The sequence below is a fragment of the Moschus berezovskii genome, chromosome 2 (assembly GCF_049115385.1).
Source record: "Moschus berezovskii isolate FMDL1 chromosome 2, NW_MosBer_1.0, whole genome shotgun sequence".
NCBI lineage: Eukaryota > Metazoa > Chordata > Mammalia > Artiodactyla > Moschidae > Moschus > Moschus berezovskii.
The window spans coordinates 65,900,694-65,922,758 of NC_142461.1; the positions used below are offsets into that span (position 1 = coordinate 65,900,694).

The 22,065-nt window shown below is 45.3% G+C and overlaps 1 protein-coding gene across 3 annotated transcripts in view; it reads left to right on the plus strand.

Annotated features, from left to right (window-relative positions):
* The first annotated feature begins 2,788 nt into the window (after window positions 1-2,788).
* Window positions 2,789-22,065, plus strand: part of C2H2orf76 (chromosome 2 C2orf76 homolog) — a 115,853-nt gene continuing 96,576 nt past the window's right edge. The window contains exon 1 of one of the 3 annotated variants that reach the window (XM_055397335.2): window positions 2,789-2,920. The gene's annotated coding sequence lies outside the window, so the exon portion shown is untranslated. The remainder of the gene's footprint in view (window positions 2,921-22,065) is intronic. The other 2 variants (XM_055397338.2, XM_055397337.2) reach the window with 2 other exon arrangements.

Consider the following 22,065-nt stretch of genomic DNA (forward strand, 5'->3'; position numbering starts at 1 on the left):
ACACACTTAGATTTGTTATACACGCCCGTGGCTGCACAGAATGGCCCCTCAGTGGACACGAGCACCCAAAGCAGCAGAGTTTCCATTTCCCAACATCCTTGCCAAATGTGATTTTTCTCCTTCTGCTAGCATTTGCTATTTTGATGGGTATAAAATAGTGTGATGGGTACATAACTTCATAACCTCACTGCTTGGTATCCTGGGTGCTCTTTTTACAGGTTTCACAAATCCATCTCAGATATTTCCTAGAGACTTTGCAGAATGCCAAGCTGCTGAGATGGTGAGCGGGGAACCAGAAAATGCCCCTCTCTGGGGAAAGTATCAGTGGGGATCGGATAGAGTGGGAGAATTGTGGATCTGGGGCTCTCAACCTAGCCGCCCCATTGCCCCAGGCAGCCTGGCTCGGCCGCGCAGTGCTAGAGACAAGGGAAGACACCTTCTGTCACTCTTCCTTCCCTTGTCACTCACCCCAGGTTGCCACCCCAGAACTGGTCCCAACTGGGAATACATGGCGCTTCCCAAGTCCTGTCTACTCGGGCCGGATGCCACAAAATCCCAGCAAATCACTACACCTCCCTCTGCTGGCCTCTGCCTGGTATTGTTACTGAAAGGAATTCGTGGGTCTGGCTGCTCACCACTCAAAAGGCAATAAACAGGTCAGGTTGGTGGAAAGGAAAGTATGTTTTATTTCAGAGCAACAGCCCTGGGCGAGGGTGGCGGAAATCTGCCCAAAGGCCTGCTCTCTGCCCTTGACAAACAAGGGGTGAGAGTTTTTACAGACAGAGTTGCCCGGGCGGGGGTTGTGGGGCGGGAGGGGGGTGTGTTACAGGCAGAAACAGCACAGTCATCTCTAACAGTCATCTTCAAACTGGTCATCAGTGGTCTGACCAGCATCATCTTGATTGTTTTAGGTACAGTTAATCTTTCGTTCCGGGGTACACTTGTTCCCATTTCTTTGTAGTCCATTCTCAGAACTGTGGCAGCTCATGTCCTGGATACAGTCTGGTCATTGTGTAGTTAACACCTCCATCTGGTGTTTTGGTATCAATAAGACAGTTCACAGGATATGGCTCAGAATATTATCTATAGCCCTTGAGAAAGAACTAAAGGTCCTTGACTATGTTTAATGACTACATTATTATTATTTAGTCTCTTTGACTGTTTTCCTTTGTTTCTGCATTTCTCACATCGCTGATTAAACTTATCCTTCGACTAAAGTTTTCCACAGGCAAAAGGCAGGCAGAGGATATGGTGCGGGGTGGGGGGCCTACGATCCTGCTCCGTTTCAGTACTACAGTCAAAGAATCCACTTGTAAGTCCCCCACCAAAGCCTGGCACCCTGTTGCCTCCTTTAACACACACCTCTGTTGAGGCTGCCCAGTTCTCCTGGACAAGGTATGGGTGCGGGGGTTGTGGGTAGAGTCTCATCCTCTCCACCGTGAAGTCCCGTCATCTTGTCCCTGTCATTCCATCCCACTGAAGCCAGGATCTCAGAATCGCACACCTTGACTCTGACGATACGTACACAGTCCAGGGCAGCAACAGTGATGGGCCTGGTATGTGGACACATAATCCAGACAGGGCTGTCCCGGGCTTCTTATGCGTACACTGTGCTAGTCCCCTTGCTCTGGGTCTCTCAGGCGGGTCATCAGCTTGGGCTGTGTGTGGCCTCAGCCCTCCTCCTGGCCTAAGGTAACCCATCCACAGCAGGAGGGAAGCAGGCCAACATCTATTTTCCATAGCAGAGCATCACAGCTCCTGAATCCAGTCAGAGTGGGCTGACCAGTTCCTTTCTTGAGAACAGGGTTTGCTGTGGGAGTTAAAACAAGTGGAGGAAAAGACCCCCAAGGAGGAAGCTGGGGGCTTCTTAGAGGGGTGGTCACTTTCCATCCTATTTTTTGGATATTCAAGATATATCATGTATGAATATGTATTTTTTGGCTGGCAGGATCTTAGTTCCCTGACCAGGGATCGAACTTGGCCCCTCGACAGTGAAAGAGCCAAATCCTAACCACTGGACAGCCAGGGAACTCCCAAGATGTATCATATTTAAAATCTATGATTATTATTTTGTTTCCAGATATTTTATAGCTGGTATGAATGCAGATTACTTTCTTATACGTAATAATATAATTGAATAGAGAGGGTCATGAGCATAATGTTCTTCCTTATTTCTTTGCATTTTGAGAGAAATTGTTAAATGAGAGAAGAACACAGTTTGAGCCCCTTCCTGGCAAGCTCCAAGGCATGACAGCTGTGTAGTTATCGCTTTCTTGGAGTCACCTCTGACTCAGTTTCCAAATTGAGACAAGTCCAGAGTTTTCCACTTTTATCTTCTGCTTCAGTTATTTGTGATTATGATCAAGACTGCATCGTAGTTAATCACGGAGGAGTTTATTCCAATCAGAGTTGCAGTACGATGTATCTTAATAGGTTGACAATCCAGCAAAGAATGTGATGGTGGAAATGGGCTTCTCTTTTCTAGGGAGAGAATAGGTTTTACTTTCCAGTGGCCTAAAGGACTGATGACTCTCTTGTTCTTCAGGCTGTGGCCCCAAAGAATGAGGCATGTCTCAGGCAGGAAAGCAGGCATGGCTGGAGCAGGGCATCACCAGCTTCATCAGCAGAGGCACTAGTACATTGAATGGCTTTGCATCCCGGCCAGGAGGGGGCGCATGTCCTCCGACTATTGACCCCGAGCGTCCTGCTCGGCCCTCAGTGGCCGGCAGGTGGCGCCAGAACTTTCTGGCCTCCGCACGGGCGCATGCGCACTTCTCCGGCGTCCTTGGCAACGGAGCGGCTTTTTCCCTCCGGAAGACCGAGGGCCCGCCACGGTGGCTCTGGGGCAGTTGCCTGGCGTGGTCGCGTCCGAGGCGGCAAAGCGCTTCCGGCTACGCCGCGCGTCTGAGGAGGTGATCAGGTGAAGGGGCTGGTGGTGCAGCGGGGGCCAGTGCGGGAGCTGGGAAGGAGGTCGTGCTGCCGACATGTCTGTCAGGCTCAGGGTGGTTTGTGGGGGATGGCAACCCACTCCGGTGTTCTTGCCTGGAGAATCCCAGGGACGGGGCAGCCTGGCGGGCTGCCGTCCGTGGGGTCGCACAGAGTCGGACACTACTGAAGCGACTTAGCAGCAGCACAGACGTGTCGTCGTGGAGGGAGATGCGGTGCTGGGGGCCCGCAGCCTCGGGAGAGGGACGAGCGGGACTCGGGCCCGGCCTGGGGAGACGCAGGACCCCTGGGCAGAAGGGAAAGTTTACAGATATCCCCGTTCTTCCGTTACTGTTTCCTCACTGGCCCTCGAAAGGTTATAAAAACGTCTGTTTTCCTTCGTGACCGAGAGTGTTTGCCTCCCCTTGTTCCCAGGGCACTGAACTATTCAGTCACTGGTGCAGAGATCTTTACTAAATTCCTGGTCTGTGCGGACAAAACGGATAGAATGCAATAGTAGTTGAAAAAATACTGAAAAAGTAAAGAGGAAGTGTGTTACATTACTTTAATATTTTAAGTACGCAAAACCCATAATTTTCTATAACTTTAATTTCCTGACTTTAAAGGAACACAAATTATCTAAAATATACTTAATATACTTCTTAACCTCATTTCCAGATTAAGATATTGCCATGCTTGACAGTTTCTTTTAACACAGTGACCATCTTAGATATGTGTAAATATTAGGTCATTGAAACATCTTTTGCAGGATTACAATTCAACTAGACATGTTAAATAATAATATCCAGGCCACTACCAAGTTTTTTTAAGAATATAATGAAAATACTGCAAATCACTTTTAGAAGATCCAAAGACAGTTGTGATTTTTAAAAAAAAAATACTAGCCATTGTGTATTACTTAAGACAATTTAAGATGAAATATATTAAAACTCAAAACTTTAGCATATTTAAGAGCCGAGACAATAGGTGCTTTTTGTAAATTAGACACTTTTGTTGCAAATTAGAAACTTTTGTAAATTATAAACTTTCTCCTAATAACTTCAATATCTGAAGACATTTAGATTAATTTTGTATCTCTCTTTTCAAATGGTAAATTGGAATGTCTATAATCTTATTTTTAATAAGCTCCTTTCCCAAAAGAATTGATATTTTTATATGTAGTTCTTCATTCCCCATTTCTTTACTTTTCCTTTTTTTATTTTTTATATCAGAAAATGTATATCTGTGTCTTGTTAAAGCTTTTGATTCTTCTAACGTATTTCAGGAGGTACACTCTCTTCCTGTAAACAAGGAAAGAGCCTTTCTAATAAGCATGCATTATATATATAATCAGGATTTTTCCAAGGAGCACTTAACAGTTTCCACTTGGCTTACGGTATCATCCTGTCTTGAATCCTGCATAAATATTTGTACAATAATGTCCTTTTACCAACATGCTTCTGATTTCACCATGGTATATTTCCTGATATGACTTTATCTTATTTTTTCATTTCATTTTTTTAAATGGAGTATAGTTGCTGTACACTGCTGTGTCGTTTTCTGCTGCAACCCACTCCAGTATTCTTGCCTGGAGAATCCCAGGGACAGAGGAGCCTGGTGGTGTGCTGTCTATGGGGTTGCACAGAGTTGGACACAACTGAAGTGACTTAGCAGCAGCAGCAGCAGCAGCATCCCCCTATATATTCCTGTTTTTGGATTTCCTTCCCATCTAGGTCACTACAGGGCACCAAGTAGAGTTCCCTGCACTATGCAGTAGGTTCTTCTTCTTAGTTATCTATTTTATACATAGTAGTGTATATCTTGGAGAAGGAAACGGTAACCCACTCCAGTATTCTTGCCTGGAGAATCCCATGGACGGAGAAACCTGGTAGTCTACAGTCCACGGGGTCGCAAAGAGTCGGACACGACTGAGCGACAGAACGGAACGGAACGGAGTGTATATCTAGGGCTTCCTGGGTGGTGCTAGTGGTAAAGAATTGCCTGCAGTGGAGCAGACACAAGAGATGCGGGTTCAATACCTGGGTCGGGAAGGTCCCCTGGAGGAGGGCATGACAACCCACTCCAGTATTCTTGCCTGAAGAATCCCATGGACAGAGGAGCCTGATGGGCTACAGTCCATAGCTTTGCAAAGAATCAGACATGATTGAAGCAACTTCACACGCATGTGCTGTATATATGTCAATCCCAATCTCACAGTTAATCCCACTCCATTTACCCCCTAGTGTCCATATGTTTCTTCCCTACATCTGTGTCTCTATTTCTACTTTGCAAATAAGATCATTTATATCATTTTTCTAGATTTCAAATAATGATTTTATTTTAAATATTAATACAGTATTTTTGACTTTGTTTTGTATCATCTACTAATATATGCTTTAAGAGAATGTATATTAATATTTGCTAAATGTAGTTAATTTGAATGAGATGGTGAAATTGAAGTTGCTCAGTTGTATCCGACTCTTTGCGACCCCGTGGACTGCAGCCTACCAGGCTCCTCTGTCTGTGGGATTCTCCAGGCAAGAGTACTGGATTGGGTTGCCATTTCCTTCTCCAGTGATCTTCCCAACCCAGGAATTGAACCCGGGACTCCCATATTGGAGGCAGACGCTTCAACCTCTGAGCCACCAGGGAAGACATAGCTGATTGCCTTTCATCTTGATGCCCATTGGGCATTCTTATGAGTGTTTAAAGTACTTTTTAGAACAGATGTGAAAATATCTTCCATCAGGAAGCTTCCATTAGCCTCTTATCCTTATCTGTCAGAGGACAGACAGAATGAAAACCACAATCACAGAAAACTAATCAAACTGATCACGTGGACCACAGCCTTGTCTAACTCAATGAAACTATGAGCCATGACATGTAGGGCCACTCAAGACGGACAGGTCATGGTGGAAAGGTCTGACAGAATGTGGTCTACTGGAGAAGGGAATGGCAAAGCACTTCAGTATTCTTGCCTTGAGAACCCCATGAACAGTATGAAAAGGCAAAAAGATAGGACACTGAAAGATGAACTCCCCAGGTCGGTAGGTGCCCAATATGCTACTGGAGATCAGTGGAGAAAGAACTCCAGAAAGGATGAAGGGATGGAGCCAAAGCAAAAACAGCACCCAGTTGTGGATGGGACTTGTGATAGAAGCAAGGTCCAATGCTATAAAGAGCAGTATTGCATAGTAACCTGGAATGTTAGGTCCATGAATCAAGGCATATTGGAAGTGGTCAAACAGGAGATGGCAAGAGTGAACGTCGACATTCTAGGAATCAGTGAACTAAGATGGACTGGAATGGATGAATTTAACTCAGATGACCATTATATCTACTACCGTGGGCAAAAATCTCTTAGAAGAAATGGAGTAGCCATCATGGTCAACAAAAGAGTCCAAAATGCAGTACTTGAATGCAATCTCAAAAATGACAGAATGATCTCTGTTCGTTTCCAAGGCAAACCATTCAATATCACGGTAATCCAAGTCTATGCCCTGACCAGTAATGCTGAAGAAGCTGAAGTTGAATGGTTGCATGAAGACCTACAAGATATTTTAGAACTAACACCCCAAAAAGATGTCCTTTTCTTTATAGGGGACTGGAATGCAAAAGTAGGGAGTCAAGAAACACCTGGAGTAACTGGCAAATTTGGCCTTGGAGTACAGAATGAAGCAGGGCAAAGGCTATAGCAAACATAGCAAACACCCTCTTCCAACAACACAAGAGAAGACTCTACACATAGACATCACCAGATGGTCAACACCGAAATCAGACTGATTATATTCTTTGCAGCCAAAGATGGAGAAGCTGTATACAGTCAGCACAAACAAGACCGGGAGCTGACTATGGCTCAGATCATGAACAAATTCATGACTTAAATTCAGACTTAAATTGAAGACAGTGGGGAAAACGACTAGACCATTCAGGTATGACCTAAATCAATCCCTTATGACTAGACAGTGGAAGTGAGAAATAGATTTAAGGGACTAGATCTGGTAGATAGAGTGCCTGATGAACTCTGGACGGAGGTTCGTGACATTGTACAGGAGACAGGGACCAAGACCATCCCCAAGAAAAAGAAATGCAAAAAAAGCAAAATGGCTGTCTGAGGAGGCCTTACAAATAGCTGTGAAAAGAAGAGAAGCAAAATGCAAAGGAGAAAAGGAAGGATATACCCATTTGAATGCAGAGTTCCAAAGAATAGCAAGGAGAGATAAGAAAGCCTCCCTCAGCGATCAGTGCAAAGAAATAGGGGAAAACAATAGAATGGGAAAGACTAGAGATCTCTTCAAGAAAATTAGAGATACCAAGGGAACATTTCATGCAAAGATGGGCTCAATAAAGGACAGAAATGGTATGGACCTGACAGAAGCAGAAAATATTAAGAAGAGATGGCAAGAATACACAGAAGAACTGTACAAAAAAGATCTTCACGACCCAGATAATCATGATGGTGTGATCACTCCCACTCACCTAGAGCCAGATATCCTCTAATGTGAAGTCAAGTGGGCCTTAGGAAGCATCACTACGAGCAAAGCTAGTGGAGGTGATGGAATTCCAGTTAAACTATTTCAAATCCTGAAAAGATGATGCTATGAAAGTGCTGCACTCAATATGCCAGCAAATTTGGAAAACTCAGCAGTGGCCACAGGACTGGAAAAGGTCAGTTTTCATTCCAATCCCAAAGAAAGGCAATGCCAAAGAATGCTCAAACTACCGCACAATTGCACTCATCTCACACGCTAGTAAAGTCGTGCTCAAAATTCTCCAAGCCAGGCTTCAGCAATATGTGAACCGTAAACTTCCAGATGTTCAAACTGGTTTTAGAAAAGGCAGAGGAACTGGAGATCAAATTGCCAACATCCACTGGATCATCGAAAAGCAAGAGAGTTCCAGAAAAACATCTATTTCTGCTTTATTGACTATGCCAAAGCCTTTGATTGTGTGGATCCCAATAAACTGTGAAAAATTCTGAAAGAGATGGGAATACCAGACCACCTGACCTGCCTCTTGAGAAACCTGTATGCAGGTCAAGAAGCAACAGTTAGAACTGGACATGGAAGAACAGACTGGTTCCAAATAGCAAAAGGAGTACGTCAAAGCTGTATATTGTCACCCTGCTTATTTAACTTATATGCAGAGTACATCATGATAGATGCTGGGCTGGAAGAAGCACAGGCTGGCATCAAGATTGCTGGGAGAAATATCAATAACCTCAGATGTGCAGATGACACCACCCTTATGGCAGAAAGTGAAGAAGAACTAAAGAGCCTCTTGATGAAAGTGAAAGAGAAGAGTGAAAAAGTTGGCTTAAAGCTCAACATTCAGAAAACTAAGATCATGGCATCTGGTCCCATTACTTCATGGGAAATAGATGTGGAAACAGTGGAAACAGTGTCAGACTTTATTTTTTGGGCTCCAAAATCACCACAGTTGGTGATTGCAGCCATGAAATTAAAAGACGCTTACTCCTTGGAAGGAAAGTTATGACCAACCTAGATAGCATATTAAAAAGCAGAGACATTACTTTGCCAACCAAGGTCTGTCTAGTCAAGGCTATGGTTTTTCCCGTGGTCATGCATGGATGTGAGAGTTGGACTGTGAAGAAAGCTGATCGCCAAAGAATTGATGCTTTTGAACTGTGGTGTTGGAGAAGACTCTTGAGAGTCCCTGGGACTGCAAGGAGATCCAAGCAGTCCATTCTAAAGGAGATCAATCCTGGGTGTTCATTGGAAGGACTGATGTTGAAGCTGAAACTCCAATACTTTTGCCACCTGATGCGAAGAGCTGACTCATTGGAAAAGACCCTGATGCTGGGAAAGATTGAGGGCAGGAGGAGAAGGGGACGACAGAGGATGAGATGGTTGGATGGCATCACCGACTCAAAGGACATGGGTTTAGGTATACTCTGGGTGTTGGTGATGGAGAGGGAGGCCTGGGGTGCTGTGCTTCATGGGGTCACAAAGAGTCGGACATGACCTAGCAACTGAACTGACCTGATATTTGTCAGGTATGTTTGTCAAGTCAAATACCAACAGGCAAATTTGGCCTTGGAGTACAAAATGAAGCAGGGCAAAGGCTAACAGAGTTTTGCAAGAGAATGCACTAGCCTTAGCAAACACCCTCTTCCAACAACACAAGAAGATTCTACACATGGACATCACCAGTTGGTCAATACCGAAATCAGCCTGATTATATTCTTTTCAGCTAAAGATGGAAAAGCTCTATACAATCAGCAAAAACAAGACTGAGAGCTGACTGTGGCTCAGATCATTAATTCTTTCATGCAAAATTCAGACTTAAATTGAAGAAAGTAGGGAAAAATACTAAACCATTCAGGTATGACCTAAATCAAATCCCTTACGATTATTCAGTGGAAGTGGCAAATAGATTCAAGGGATTAGATCTTATAGACAGAGTGCTTGAAGAACTATGGGCAGAGGTTCGTGACATTGTACAGGAGGCAGTGATCAAACCATCCCCAAGAAAAAGAAATGCAAAAAAGCAAAATGGTTGTCTGAGGACCCCTTACAAATAACTGAGAAAAGTAGAGAAGCTAAAGGCAAAGGAGAAAAGGAAAGATATACCCATTTGAATGCAGAGTTCCAAAGAATAGCAAGGAGAGATAAGAAAGCCTTCCTCAGTGATCAATGCAAAGAAATAGAGGAAAACAAAAAATGGGAAAGACTAGAGATCTCTTCAAGAAAATTAGTGATACCAAAGGAATATTTCATCAAAAATTGGCACAATAAAGGACAGAAATCGTATGGACCTAACAGAAGCAGAAGATATGGCAAAAATACACAGAAGAACTGTACAAAAAAGATCTTTATGACCCAGATAACCACGATGGTGTGATCACTCATCCAGAGCCAGACATCCTGGAATGCAAAGTCAAGTGGGCCTTAGAAGACATGTGTACACTGTCTTAATGGTGTTTCCCACTGTGGTTTTAAATGAAATTCTAGGTAATGAACAGTTTTCCTTCGTCTCAAGTGAAAACTTGCGGGTGGGTCCTATAGTTTGATACTTTCCTCTCACATAATAAAGTGTCCTTAGATGAAGTGAAATAAGCCTTACACAAAGGATACACAGGTATGATTTCACTCACATAAGTTGTGGAACAGGCAAAACTAATTTATGGTAGAAAAAAATGAGAGTGATGTTTGCCTCTGGGAGTGTGATGACAGACAGTGACTGGAAAGGAACTTGAAGGAACTTTCTAGATCAATGATGGTGTTCTATAGTTTTGTTTCAGGAAGGGGGACCCCTTCCAGGGCCCTAGACTGAACTCTTGTCTAACACTCAGAAATGGATTCTCCAAGAAGAAACATGGTGCTGACAAAGCAAGAGATTTTATTGGGAAGCGGCACCCCAGTGGAGAGCAGGAGGGTAAATGAACCCAGGAGAACTGTCTACCATGTGGCTTGCGGTCTCCGGTTTTAGGTGATGTACTGCCTAGATTCTCTCTGATCAGTCATTCTGGCTCAAGGTCCTTCCTGTGGTATACACATTGCTTAGCCAAGATGGATTCCAGCAAGGAGGATGTGGGAGATTGGTAGGACTTTTGGCATCTCTTGTTGATCTTTCCCAAATTCCTGTGGTTGGTGGTGGCTTGTTAGTTCCATGTTCCTTACCAGGACCTCCTGTTGTAAAGTAACTGGTGCAGATAGTGCCTGGCCCAGGGTGAGTGGTTTCAGTCAGTGTTTCCCCTAAGATTTTGATAGGGATTTGGGTTGTACAGGTACATGTACTTGTTGAAACTTACCAGTTGGTATATTTAAGATTTTGCATTTTATTATAAATAAATTTTATTCCAAAGAAATAATAAAACTAAGCAAATGTTGAACTATACTTAATAATATTCCATAACATCTTACAGAAACACCAGAATGAACTTTTTGGCCAGCCCAATATATACGCCGAAGTATTCAGGGAGAAGCATATGAATGCCTGCAACTTACTTTGAACGGCATCCAAAAATCATTCAGGTTGCCGGATAGAGTAGTGGAAGGATAGCTAGCTATATGATAAAACAGCTAGAGTGAAATGCTGTGGTAAAAATCTAGGTAGGGAGTGCTCAAGAGCTCACTGTAAAAAATAGTATTTTCACTTTCATTAAAAATGGGCAGAAATAAGTTGGAAGTCCTTGAAAAGTCCTTTAAAGTTCAGTGAGGCTAAAAGAAGGCCCGTTTCTCTTGCTCTGCTGTGCTGTGCTTGGTCGCATCGGACTGTTTGCAACCCCATGGAATGTAACTCGCCAGGCTCCTCTATCCAGGGGATTCTCCAGGCAAGAATACTGGAATGGATTGCCATGCCCTCCTCCAGGGGACCTTCCCAACCCAGGAATTGAACCCAGGTCTCCCGCATTGCAGGCGATTCTTTACCGTCTGAACCACTAGGGAAGCCCAGGAATACTAGAGTGGGTAGCCTATCCCTTCTGCAGAGGATCTTCCCGACCCAGGAATCAAACGGGGGTCTGCTGTATCGCAGGCGGATTGTTTACCAGCTGAGCCACCAGAGACGCCCCTCCTGCTCTGCAGCCACCTGTTTCTGCAGATCCTTTCTCAGTCTGTGTCCTGTCCTGTGGCTGCCCACGCATGAGAACGGCTCCCTCCCTCCTAGCCAGGAGCTTGTGTTCCTGAGCAGGCTTGTGTGTCTTGACCAGTTGGCCTGGTGTAGAAGGACTGAGTCCTCACCTACTGCCTGCGGTGGCTCCAGGGAAGACTAGGCACTTAGCCTTCTTCTCCCAGCCTGTGGCATCCGGCCTGCCCAGCCTGCCTGGGGGAGGCACCTCCGCCCCATTCTGCTTTCCTGGGTGCAGTCCAGCTCTGCACTCCTGCCATCTCCAGGGGCTTCCTAGTTGACCATTTAATATACATGGCCTTGGTTAATGGAAAACATCTGGCCTTGTGCTCCCTGGCAGAATGAGACTTTGAAGAGCAGAGGTGAAACTGAGAAAGAAATGTCTGCTCCAAAGAAATGAGCAGAAAACTGTGCAAGATGGTGAAAGATGACCAGGAGGTTGAGAGAGAGAGGGAGGGAGAAAGAATCTGTAGGAGCAGAGGTCACTAAAGAACCTGGAAAAGACAGCCCTCAAACACTCTCACTTTCAAGAGAATCTCAAACTGCAAGACACCACTTTTTACCTGCCAGATTGTAAAAACAAAAGAAATTTTAAGTGATAATATTCAATGCTGGCAAGGAAGTGATAGTGAAAAGGCACTATAGTACATTAGCAGTAAGAACTTTTTATGGAAATAATTTAAAAATATGTATACAAGATGATAAATTTTGAATCAATAAATTACATTCTAAGTGAAAAATCAAAATGTTTTCAAAGATCTGTATATAAAGATGTTTAACAAATTATCATAATAATAGCAAAAAGTAGATATTGTCTATCAGGGTACTAATTAAATTACAGTCCAACAAAGTGATGCAACTATTATGCAGACATTTTTCATGAAATGATTTTAGGAAAGAAGAATCAGGTTACAGAATTTTATATACAATGTGATTCCCATTATATGCTATAAGACTATGAGAGTTAACTTGTTCTCTTTTTTACATTTCTGGCATTTCCCAAGTTTTCTGCAATGCGTGCACATTGTTTTTCAAATCAGAAAAGACTTTAATTTTTATTTTATTATTTATTTCATTTTTGGCTGTGCTGGGTCTTCACTGCTTTGCATGGGCTCTCTCTGGTTTCTGAGAGCGGGGACTACTCGTGATTGTGGTGCGCCGGCTTAATGCGGTGGCTTCTCTTGTTGTAGAGCATAGGCTCTGGGAAGCTCCAACTTCAGTAGTTGCGGCATGTGGGCTCAGTAGTTGTAGAGCACGGGCTTAGTTGCTCCAAGCATATTAAATCCTCCTGGACCAGGGATTGAACCTGTGCCTCCTGGATTGGCAGGCAGACTCCTGTCCACTATGCCACCAGAGATGTCCAGAAAAGATTTCTTTTTAAATGCCGCACAGTCTGGGACTGGGATATGAGAGCGATGTCTGCATAGGGATTTGGGATATGTTGTAAAGAAACTGTATCTTAAAAGACTTGTTTAAAAACTCTTAAAAATCAATTTGCAAAATCTTTTGTTTATAATATAAAGTCAGTGCAGGTCCCAGTTTTGGATCATATTGATGTAAATGTTAAGTTGGTAGGTAGAAGGAACAAAGATTACTGCTTAAGAGCAGAGCTCTGTCTGTACTGGGCTGGAGCCATGTATTACAAATTTCCTGAGTGTACTTGTAAGCATAGGGTATGAACTGTCCATGATGATAAAGGTTGCTGCTACTGCTGTTTGCAACATAGATGGCATTAGTTGTGGATTCTCACTATCCACAAGGGAAATGAGTTATTGGAAGGGAAGGAGCGGGGGTAAGGGAACTTCCAATTATGGAGCTCCTATAGTTTGCACTGTGCTGTGAGTTTTGCAAGCATTCAGTTCAGTTCAGTTCAGTCGCTCAGTCGTGGCCGACTCTTTGCGACCCCATGAATCACAGCACGCCAGGCCTCCCTGCCCATCACCAACTCCCGGAGTTCACTCAAACTCATGTCCATAGAGTCGGTGATGCCATCCAGCCATCTCATTCTCTGTCGTCCCCGTCTCCTCCCACCCCCAATCCCTCCTACCATCAGACTCTTTTCCAGTGAGTCAACTAATTAGCAATCATCTAATCCTTAGAGTAGCACTGTGAGATATTGTTATATTGTAATCAGGAAGTGATAGAAACCTATGTTAAGCCAGCTGAAGCAGAATGGGAGTGTAATGGTTTAGTTATCTGGAAAGGACAGTTTGATGGCGGCCACATGCTATATGGTCATAAATCTCTGGCAGGTTATACTAATATTTTCCCCAAAGAGCAGCAACAGTGTCTCCCATCTTACCAGCCTTTCCTACATTGTGATCATGAGACTTTCCATCAAGAATGGGGTCCATGTGTTCTTTCTCCTTGAATTTGGGTAGGCTTGTGACTATGGTAGAGGTATTGCCATGTGACTTTCCAGGCTAGGTTATAAAAGGCAGTACGGATTCACACTGAGTCTCTTGGGACACTCACTCTGGGAACTCAGCCACCATGCTGTGAGGAAGTCCAAGCCACGTGGAGAATTGTGGGTCAGTGTCCTGGCTAACAGCCAGCATTAACCACCAGACATGCGAGTGAGGAAGCTCCGAGGTGACCCCTATCCCCACCATCATCTAGCCTCAGCCATATGAGCCATCCTGAACAAGAACCACTCAGCTGAGCCTAGTTAAGTCTAGAACCGTGAGAATGATAGTGAAATCACTGTTAAGTCACTAACCTTGGGGGTGACTTATACAGCAACAGATATCTTTTTTCTTCTGGTATCCAAATAGAATCTCAGGTAAGAGATTTTACTGAAATCATTCTTTGCTATGCCAAACAGCTTCTTCCATGCTTCTGGGAAAGATGGAAGCAAGCAGCTCTCACTTATAAAGTCCCTACAGTTAGAGATTTTGGAGGACGGGGGAACTTTCCAACAATGCCTGGCCACTTTAAGGTGTTCTATGCAGCTGGCCATGAGATTGGTTCAAAGACAGTCAAGTGACCTAGGCAGTCATTCTTTCCTAGGATTTTCATGCTGGGACCTTAAGGAAAAATGACCCCTCTTATATTCTAGGACTCTGGAGGACTAATTACCCTGGAATAGGGGAGGGGGCGTTATTACTCAAAAGCAGGGATGCCGGTCCAAGCACACATGAGCACAAAAGATACACAGTTTAAGATCAGGGAAGAGTCTGGACTATCTCAACCAGAACCTCTCAAATTTTAAAACTCTAAATAGATGAATCCATTTTTTAGTCATCCTGAATGCTTTTGTTGATAGTGTGTATTCATTTTTCTTTTTTGTGTTCAGTTCAGTTCAGTTGCTCAGTCGTGTCTGACTCTTTGTGACCCCATGAATCACAGCACGCCAGGCCTCCCTGTCCATCACCAACTCCTGGAGTTCACCCAGACTCATGTGCATCGAGTCGGTGATGCCATCGAGCCATCTCATCCTCTGTCATCCCCTTTTCCTCCTGCCCCCAATCCCTCCCAGCATCAGAGTCTTTTCCAATGAGTCAACTCTTCGCATGAGGTGGCCAAAGTATTGGAGTTTCAGTTTTAGCATCAGTCCTTCCAATGAACACCCAGGACTGATCTCCTTTAGAATGGACTGGTTGGATCTCCAAGGGACTCTCAAGAGTCTTCTCCAGCACCACAGTTCAAAAGCATCAATTCTTCAGTGCTCAGCCTTCTTCACAGTCCAACTCTCACATCCATACATGACCACGGGAAAAACCATAGCCTTGACTAGACGGACCTTTGTTGGCAAAGTAATGTCTCTGCTTTTTAATATACTATCTAGGTCTGTCATAACTTTCCTTCCAAGGAGTAAGCATCTTTTAATTTCATGGCTGCAATCAGCATCCACAGTGATTTTGGAGCCCCCCAAAATAAAGTCTGACACTGTTTCCACTGTTTCCCCATCTATTTCCCATGAAGTGATGGGACCAGATGCCATGATCTTTGTTTTCTGAATGTTGAGCTTCAAGCCAACCTTTTCACTCTCCTCTTTCACTTTCATCAAGAGACTTTTGAGTTCCTCTTCACTTTCTGCCATAAGGGTGGTGTCATCTGCATATCTGAGGTTATTGATATTTTCCCCTGCAATCTTGATTCCAGCTTGTGCTTCTTCCAGCCCAGCATTTCTCATGATGTACTCTGCATATAAGTTAAATAAGCAGGGTGACAATATATAGCCTTGACATACTCCTTTTGCTATTTGGAACCAGTCTGTTGTTCCATATCCAGTTCTAACTGTTGCTTCCTGACCTGCATATAGGTTTCTCAAGAGGCAGGTCAGGTGGTCTGGTATTCCCATCTCTTGAAGAATTTTCCACAGTTTATTGTGATTCACACAGTCAAAGGCTTTGGCATAGTCAATAAAGCAAAAATAGATGTTTTTCTGGAACTTCTTGCTTTTTTGATGATCCAGCGGATGTTGGCAATTTGATCTCTGGTTCCTCTGCCTTTTTTGTGTTAGGCATTTATTAAAATCGCCACTCAATTCTGCACCATAGAGATTATCCCTATTTTATAGACCAAAAAAAAAAAAAAATTGAGGCTCAGAGAAAATAAGCTGGCTCAAGGTCAGAAAGAGCAAAAATAGCCACTTTGTGGTTCAAATTTAAATCTATGTGGGAAGCCCATGCTGTTTCCACCACTACATATCTTCTGGTGAACTGAGTGTCCCTCAGGGTCACACTTAGGCAAAGCTGTGTGAAGGGCTGAGGTAATCATTCTTCCCAACCCCCTCCCACTTTGCAGTCCCCACTCTCTTTTGGTAAGTCTCATGCCCTGGTGCCTGTGGGTGATTTCTAAGTATCACCTTAACAGCAACCTGAGCTTTAGCTTTTCATGATTTCCACCGAAACTGTGCTAACTCCCATACCTTAAGGTTGGTGATTTTTAACTGTTGTTGCTGATGCTAAGTCACTTCTGTTGTGTCCGACTCTGTGCGACCCCATGGACGGAAGCCCACCAGGCTCCCCCATCCCTGGGATTCTCCAGACAAGAACACTGGAGTGGGTTGCCATTTCCTTCTCCAGTGCATGAAAGTGAAAAGTGAAAGTGAAGTCACTCAGTCATATCCTGACTCTTAGTGACCCCATGGACTGCAGCCTACCAGGCTCCTCCATCCGTGGGATTTTCCAGGCAGGAGTACTGGAGTGGGGTGCCATTGACTTCTCCGGATTTTTAGCTGAGGTGGGCCCAATCAGGTATTCACCAGAGAGCCCTCCGGGTAATGGAGACTCATTTGTGCTTGATAGAGACCTTAAGGGTCTTCTGAAGAAGGGCCGCTGGTGCACGAGACCAGCCCACGGACAGTCATATGAGGATTATTAGCAGGCATATTAGTTTCCTGGGGCTCCTCTGACAAATCACATAAACTGGATAGTTTAAAACAACAGAAATTTATTTTACCACAGTTCTGGATGCTAGGCTTCCCTGGTGGCTCAGATGGTAAAGCGTCTGCCTGCAGTGTGGGAGACCCAGGTTCGATCCCTGGGTTGGGAAGATCCCCTGGAGAAGGAAATGGCAACCCACTCCAGAACTCTTGCCTGGAAAATTCCATGGACTGAGGAGCCTGGTGGGCTACAGTCCATGGGGTCGCAAAGAGTCGGACACAACTGAGCGACTTCACGTCACTTCTTCTGGATGCTAGAAATCCAGATTCAAGGTGTTGGCAGGCGTGGTTCCTTCTGGAGACCCAGAGAAGATCCGTCTCCTGCCTCTCTTAGCTTCTGGTGTTGCTGGAGCCCTTGGCATTCCTTGGTTCCTAGATGCCTAATTTCAGTCTCTGCCCCCATGTTTACATTGTCTTTCTCTCTGTGCATATCTGTTTCTCGAATTTCACTTTCTTTTCTCTTATAAGAACAACAGTTATTGGATTAGGGCCCAACCTTAATCCAGGATAATCTTGTCTTGATATCCTTGTCTCAATTGCAACTGCAAAGATCCTCTTTCCAAATAAGGTCACATCCTGAGGTGTGGTGTGTGTATTTGGGGGCAGTGGTGCTTAGGACTTGGACCTATATCCTGAGGGAACACCATCTACCCCACTCTAGCAGAGTATTTGGAAGCCCCACAAGATACACACTGAAGCTACTTGAGATTACCGCTCCCACCAAGTGCAGAATCCTTTACTGTCTTTGATATCTCACTGATTACTCTGAAAAGGCTTTGTAGGGCTATCTAAATGTTTGCAGGCTAGACTTACATTAGTTCATTCCTGAGCAAGGATACTTATAAAAAAATCATATAACAAAAAAGGTGTAGGTCGACTAATTCCTGGTCCTCCAAGGATCGAGTTGCATCCAAGGCAGGAGGGTGTTGTGAAGCAAGGGGGATTCTTTGCTTGTTGGTGTGCACAGAGGGCATTCCAGGGCCCTTCTGGTGTACTTCCTGGTTTATGGCTCTTTCAGAACAAGGAGGGCATCTAACTGATCTTTAAACCCTAGGATCCAGGTAGGGCTTTGCTCATTTGGGGGGGTCTGTTCTTAGCTACCCCACGTCCCTTCAAAAGCCAGGTTGTATGTAATCACAGAAATAAATAAAAGGGAAGAACCATTCTGCCCCTTTCTTTCCTGGGAGCTACTGAGGGCAGAGGCGTTGTCCTGCCCTGAGCCAATCCAAAGCCTCAGCTCCTTAAAGCCTGCCTCCGCTGGTTATTTCTTTTGGTTCATCCTCAACTCTGAATACCTGTAATTTTACTTTACACACCTTTATGCTGCTTAAGAGAAGGAAATGGCAACCCACTCCAGTGTTCTTGCCTGAAGAATCCCAGGGAAGAGGGAGCCTGGTGGACTTCTGTCTATGGGGTCACACAGAGTTGGACACGACTGAAGTGACTTAGCAGCAGCAGCAGCAGCATGCTGCTTAAACCGCCCCCTCACAACTTTCCAGCCTGATTCCTGCAAGCCAGGAACCCCTGGGGCCTTCTCATTCCCCTGTTCCGCTATCCTTCCTTTCTGTACTGGACCCCATGACCTTCTGCTCAGCCCCATTTTACTGATGAAGAAGCTGAGGGTTACAGAGGTGACACAACTTGCCCTATATCTATGTAACTTGGGCAGTGTTTAGCCAAGGTCCAGTTGCAATCCAGGGGCCTTTCTGTGTCCCCTAAGATGGCTGGTCTCTAGCAGCAGTTCCCAGGCTTTTGGATCTTGGAACTACTTTAGTGTAGGGAAAACATGGTGACTGCCCCCCCTTACTACTCCCTTAGTAGTATTATTGAAGCATTACTAAGGAGGGGGCGCTTCCCAGTTGGCTCAGTGGTAAAGAATCCGCTTGCCAATGCAGGAGACCTGGGTTCATTCCCTGGGTTGGGAAGATCCCCTGGAAAAGGAAATTGCAACTCACCCCAGTTTTCTTGTTTGGAGAATCTTGTGGACAGGGGCTGTAGTCCATGGAGTTGCAAAGAGTTGGATACAACTTAGCAACTAAAGAGCAGCAAAGTGGGGAGCAGCAGCTTGTGTCCTCAGGCCAAGGCTTGTCCAAACATTTGGGCAGGGAAGTACTGAGGGTGAGGATGCTGGCTAGGGACGGCCTCCAGGCTGTTCAGTTCAGTCGCTCACTCGTGTCTGACTCTTTGCAACCCCATGAATCACAGCACGCCAGGCCTTCCTGTCCATCACCAACTCCCAGAGTTCACTCAAACTCATGTCCATAGTGTCGGTGATGCCATCGAGCCATCTCATCCTCTGTCATCCCCTTTTCCTCCTGCCCTCAATCCCTCCCAGCGTCAGAGTCTTTTCCAGAGTCAACTCTTCGCATGAGGTGACCAAAGTATTGGAGTTTCAGCTTTAGCATCAGTCCTTCCAATGAACACCCAGGACTGATCTCCTTTAGAATGGACTGGTTGGATCTCCTTGCAGTCCAAGGGACTCTCAAGAGTCTTCTCCAGCACCACAGTTCAAAAGCATCAGTTCTTCGGCGCTCAGCCTTCTTCACAGTCCAACTCTCACATCCATACATGACCACTGGAAAAACTATAGCCTTGACTAGACGGACCTTTGTTGGCAAAGTAATGTCTCTGCTTTTTAATATGCTATCTAGGTCAGTCATAACTTTCCTTCCAAGGAGTAAGCGTCTTTTAATTTCATGGCTGCAATCAGCATCCACAGTGATTTTGGAGCCCCCCAAAATAAAGTCTGACACTGTTTCCACTGTTTCCCCATCTATTTCCCATGAAGTGATGGGACCAGATGCCATGATCTTTGTTTTCTGAATGTTGAGCTTCAAGCCAACCTTTTCACTCTCCTCTTTCACTTTCATCAAGAGGCTTTTGAGTTCCTCTTCGCTTTCTGCCATAAGGGTGGTGTCATCTGCATATCTGAGGTTATTGATATTTTCCCCTGCAATCTTGATTCCAGCTTGTGCTTCTTCCAGCCCAGGGTTCCCAGACTGTTAGCAGTTACTATTTGCTGGGCATTGTGCCAAGCACTTTCCCCATTTTATCAGTTCATTTTCTAGATGGAAGAAAGTGTGGCTCAAAGATAGGTGATTCAGCACCTGAGAGAGGCTGGAGTGGGATTCACATGTGTCTTTCAACCGCCTTCAATGCAGGAGACCTGGGTTCGATCCCTGGGTCGGGAAGATCCCCTGGAGGAAGGTATGGTGACCCACTCTATATTGTTGCCTGAAGAATTCCACGGACAGAAGAGCCTGGTGGGTTGCAGTCCATGGGGCTTGCAAAGAGTTTGACCTGACTGAGTGAGTTTGACTTTATGTTAGCCCAGCAAGACAGGGGTCACCAGGTAATGAGTGGTGACCAGAGGGGATGTGACAGAAGTGGACAGGCAAGGCCTTCCTGGTCAGAGAGCCCTGGGTTTGGATCAACGCATCACCTGAGCCTTCTTTTCTTGATTTGAATAATGGGCATGGTAGCACAGCAGGGAGGTAAAGTTCCCACCTCAGGGCATGTGGATGAATTTCAGAACTAAAGCAAAGAGCCTGCAGGTCATTTGCAAATAATGGCAATTCATCAGAGGCCATGCCCTTGGTGGGCAGAGGGGCCTTGGGTCTGTCTTTTCACTCCAGTGTCTCTCCCATTGGCATCCACTGGAGAAGAGATATGAGTCGTCATAGTACAACCTAAGCAGAGTGTAACTGCAGAGGGCCATACTGTGCTTTTTGTCAGGGCTTCCCTAAGCTCAGGTCCACTCTTTGGGGATCCTGGCTGGCAACGAGGCAATGATATGTCTGAGTACAGGTCTACGCTGCCTTTCCAAGCTAGAAATAGGGCAGGGTACCAGGTAGTTGATTTTCGTATCCACACCATCTCCAGTGTTAGGCTCTTGGACTAGGTCCCTGACTGATAGATACTGCAAGGGATGCTTCCAGGGACAAAAACTGGTTTGAAGGAGGGTGAGAGAGAAATTCCTGATAAAGTGCTACACACTGTGGTACCTCCTGTATGGCAGGACCTTCTCACACCCTCTGGAGGCTACACTAGGCCTGACCCTGGAGCCAGGCCTATTTAAGACAAGCGCCATACCTTGGACTCTAAGATTGTTTTTCCTTTGGCTTACTCCCCAAAACAGCCAATAACTGAGCAAAGATGATCTAAATATGGGTCCAGGCAGGTGGCTATGACTCCTTAGGGCTCAGAGGTACCCCGAGTTGGGTGGTCTTGGCAGCCCGGGTGGAGTGGAGCCAGGTGGGAGGCCAGGTTCCCTGCCTCATATGCCCTTAATCACACCAGCACCGAGGAATGGCGCTGCACAAATGACACTGCTCCTCAGGATGTCACCTCACCGACATGGCACATCTGAACTGTGGGACTTCCTTTTCCATGGGCATCCTGGGCTGGACCTGGATGACTCACTATTCTCAATAATCACTGATATCGTCAGACTGACCATCTGAATGCCTTGACCATGTTGACCATGTTGCCTCTGCTGCAGCTCCCCATCACCTATGGTCAAATTCTGTACTTTTTTACTTGGTTGTCAACTTTCCACTACCTAGTCTTCTTCCACATTGAAGGCACGCTGTATTCCAGCCATACCAGACACCCTCCCTGCTCGCTCCTGTTTTTCCCACCAGTGCTACTCATTCCTTTGAGGCCACCTTGGCTGGTACAGGTATCTGAACCAAGAAGACCTGCACCTGAATGCTGGTCCTGGGTTTCTTTACCAGCTGAGTGACCTTAGGCAAGTTACTGTAGTGCTCAGGTCTCACTGTTCTGGAGCAAGCCTGAACTATGTCTAGGAGCAGGGCACTGGCTCTGGAGAGGAGATCCAAGAGCGGCCTGGCCTCAGAGAGCCTCTCTTTAATTCCTTTTCGCCTCAGCATGCTCACCTGCAAAATGGAAATATGACTGCTTCCCTTGCAGGACTGTGGAAGTGACTGAAGGGGAACATAAGGCACACAGGGTCTGATTGCTGCCTCCTTTAATTCTTACTATTCAACCACCTGGAAAGTCAAGCTTCAGCCTATCTTCTTTGCAGCCTTAACCCCTTGCCCTTCCGAGGTCCTGACTGCCCTTCTCCCTGCTGAGCCCTCACTTCCCCTACTTGCTTTTTGCCTGCCCAGCTGCATGTGGCCAAGCTTCCCCAGAGG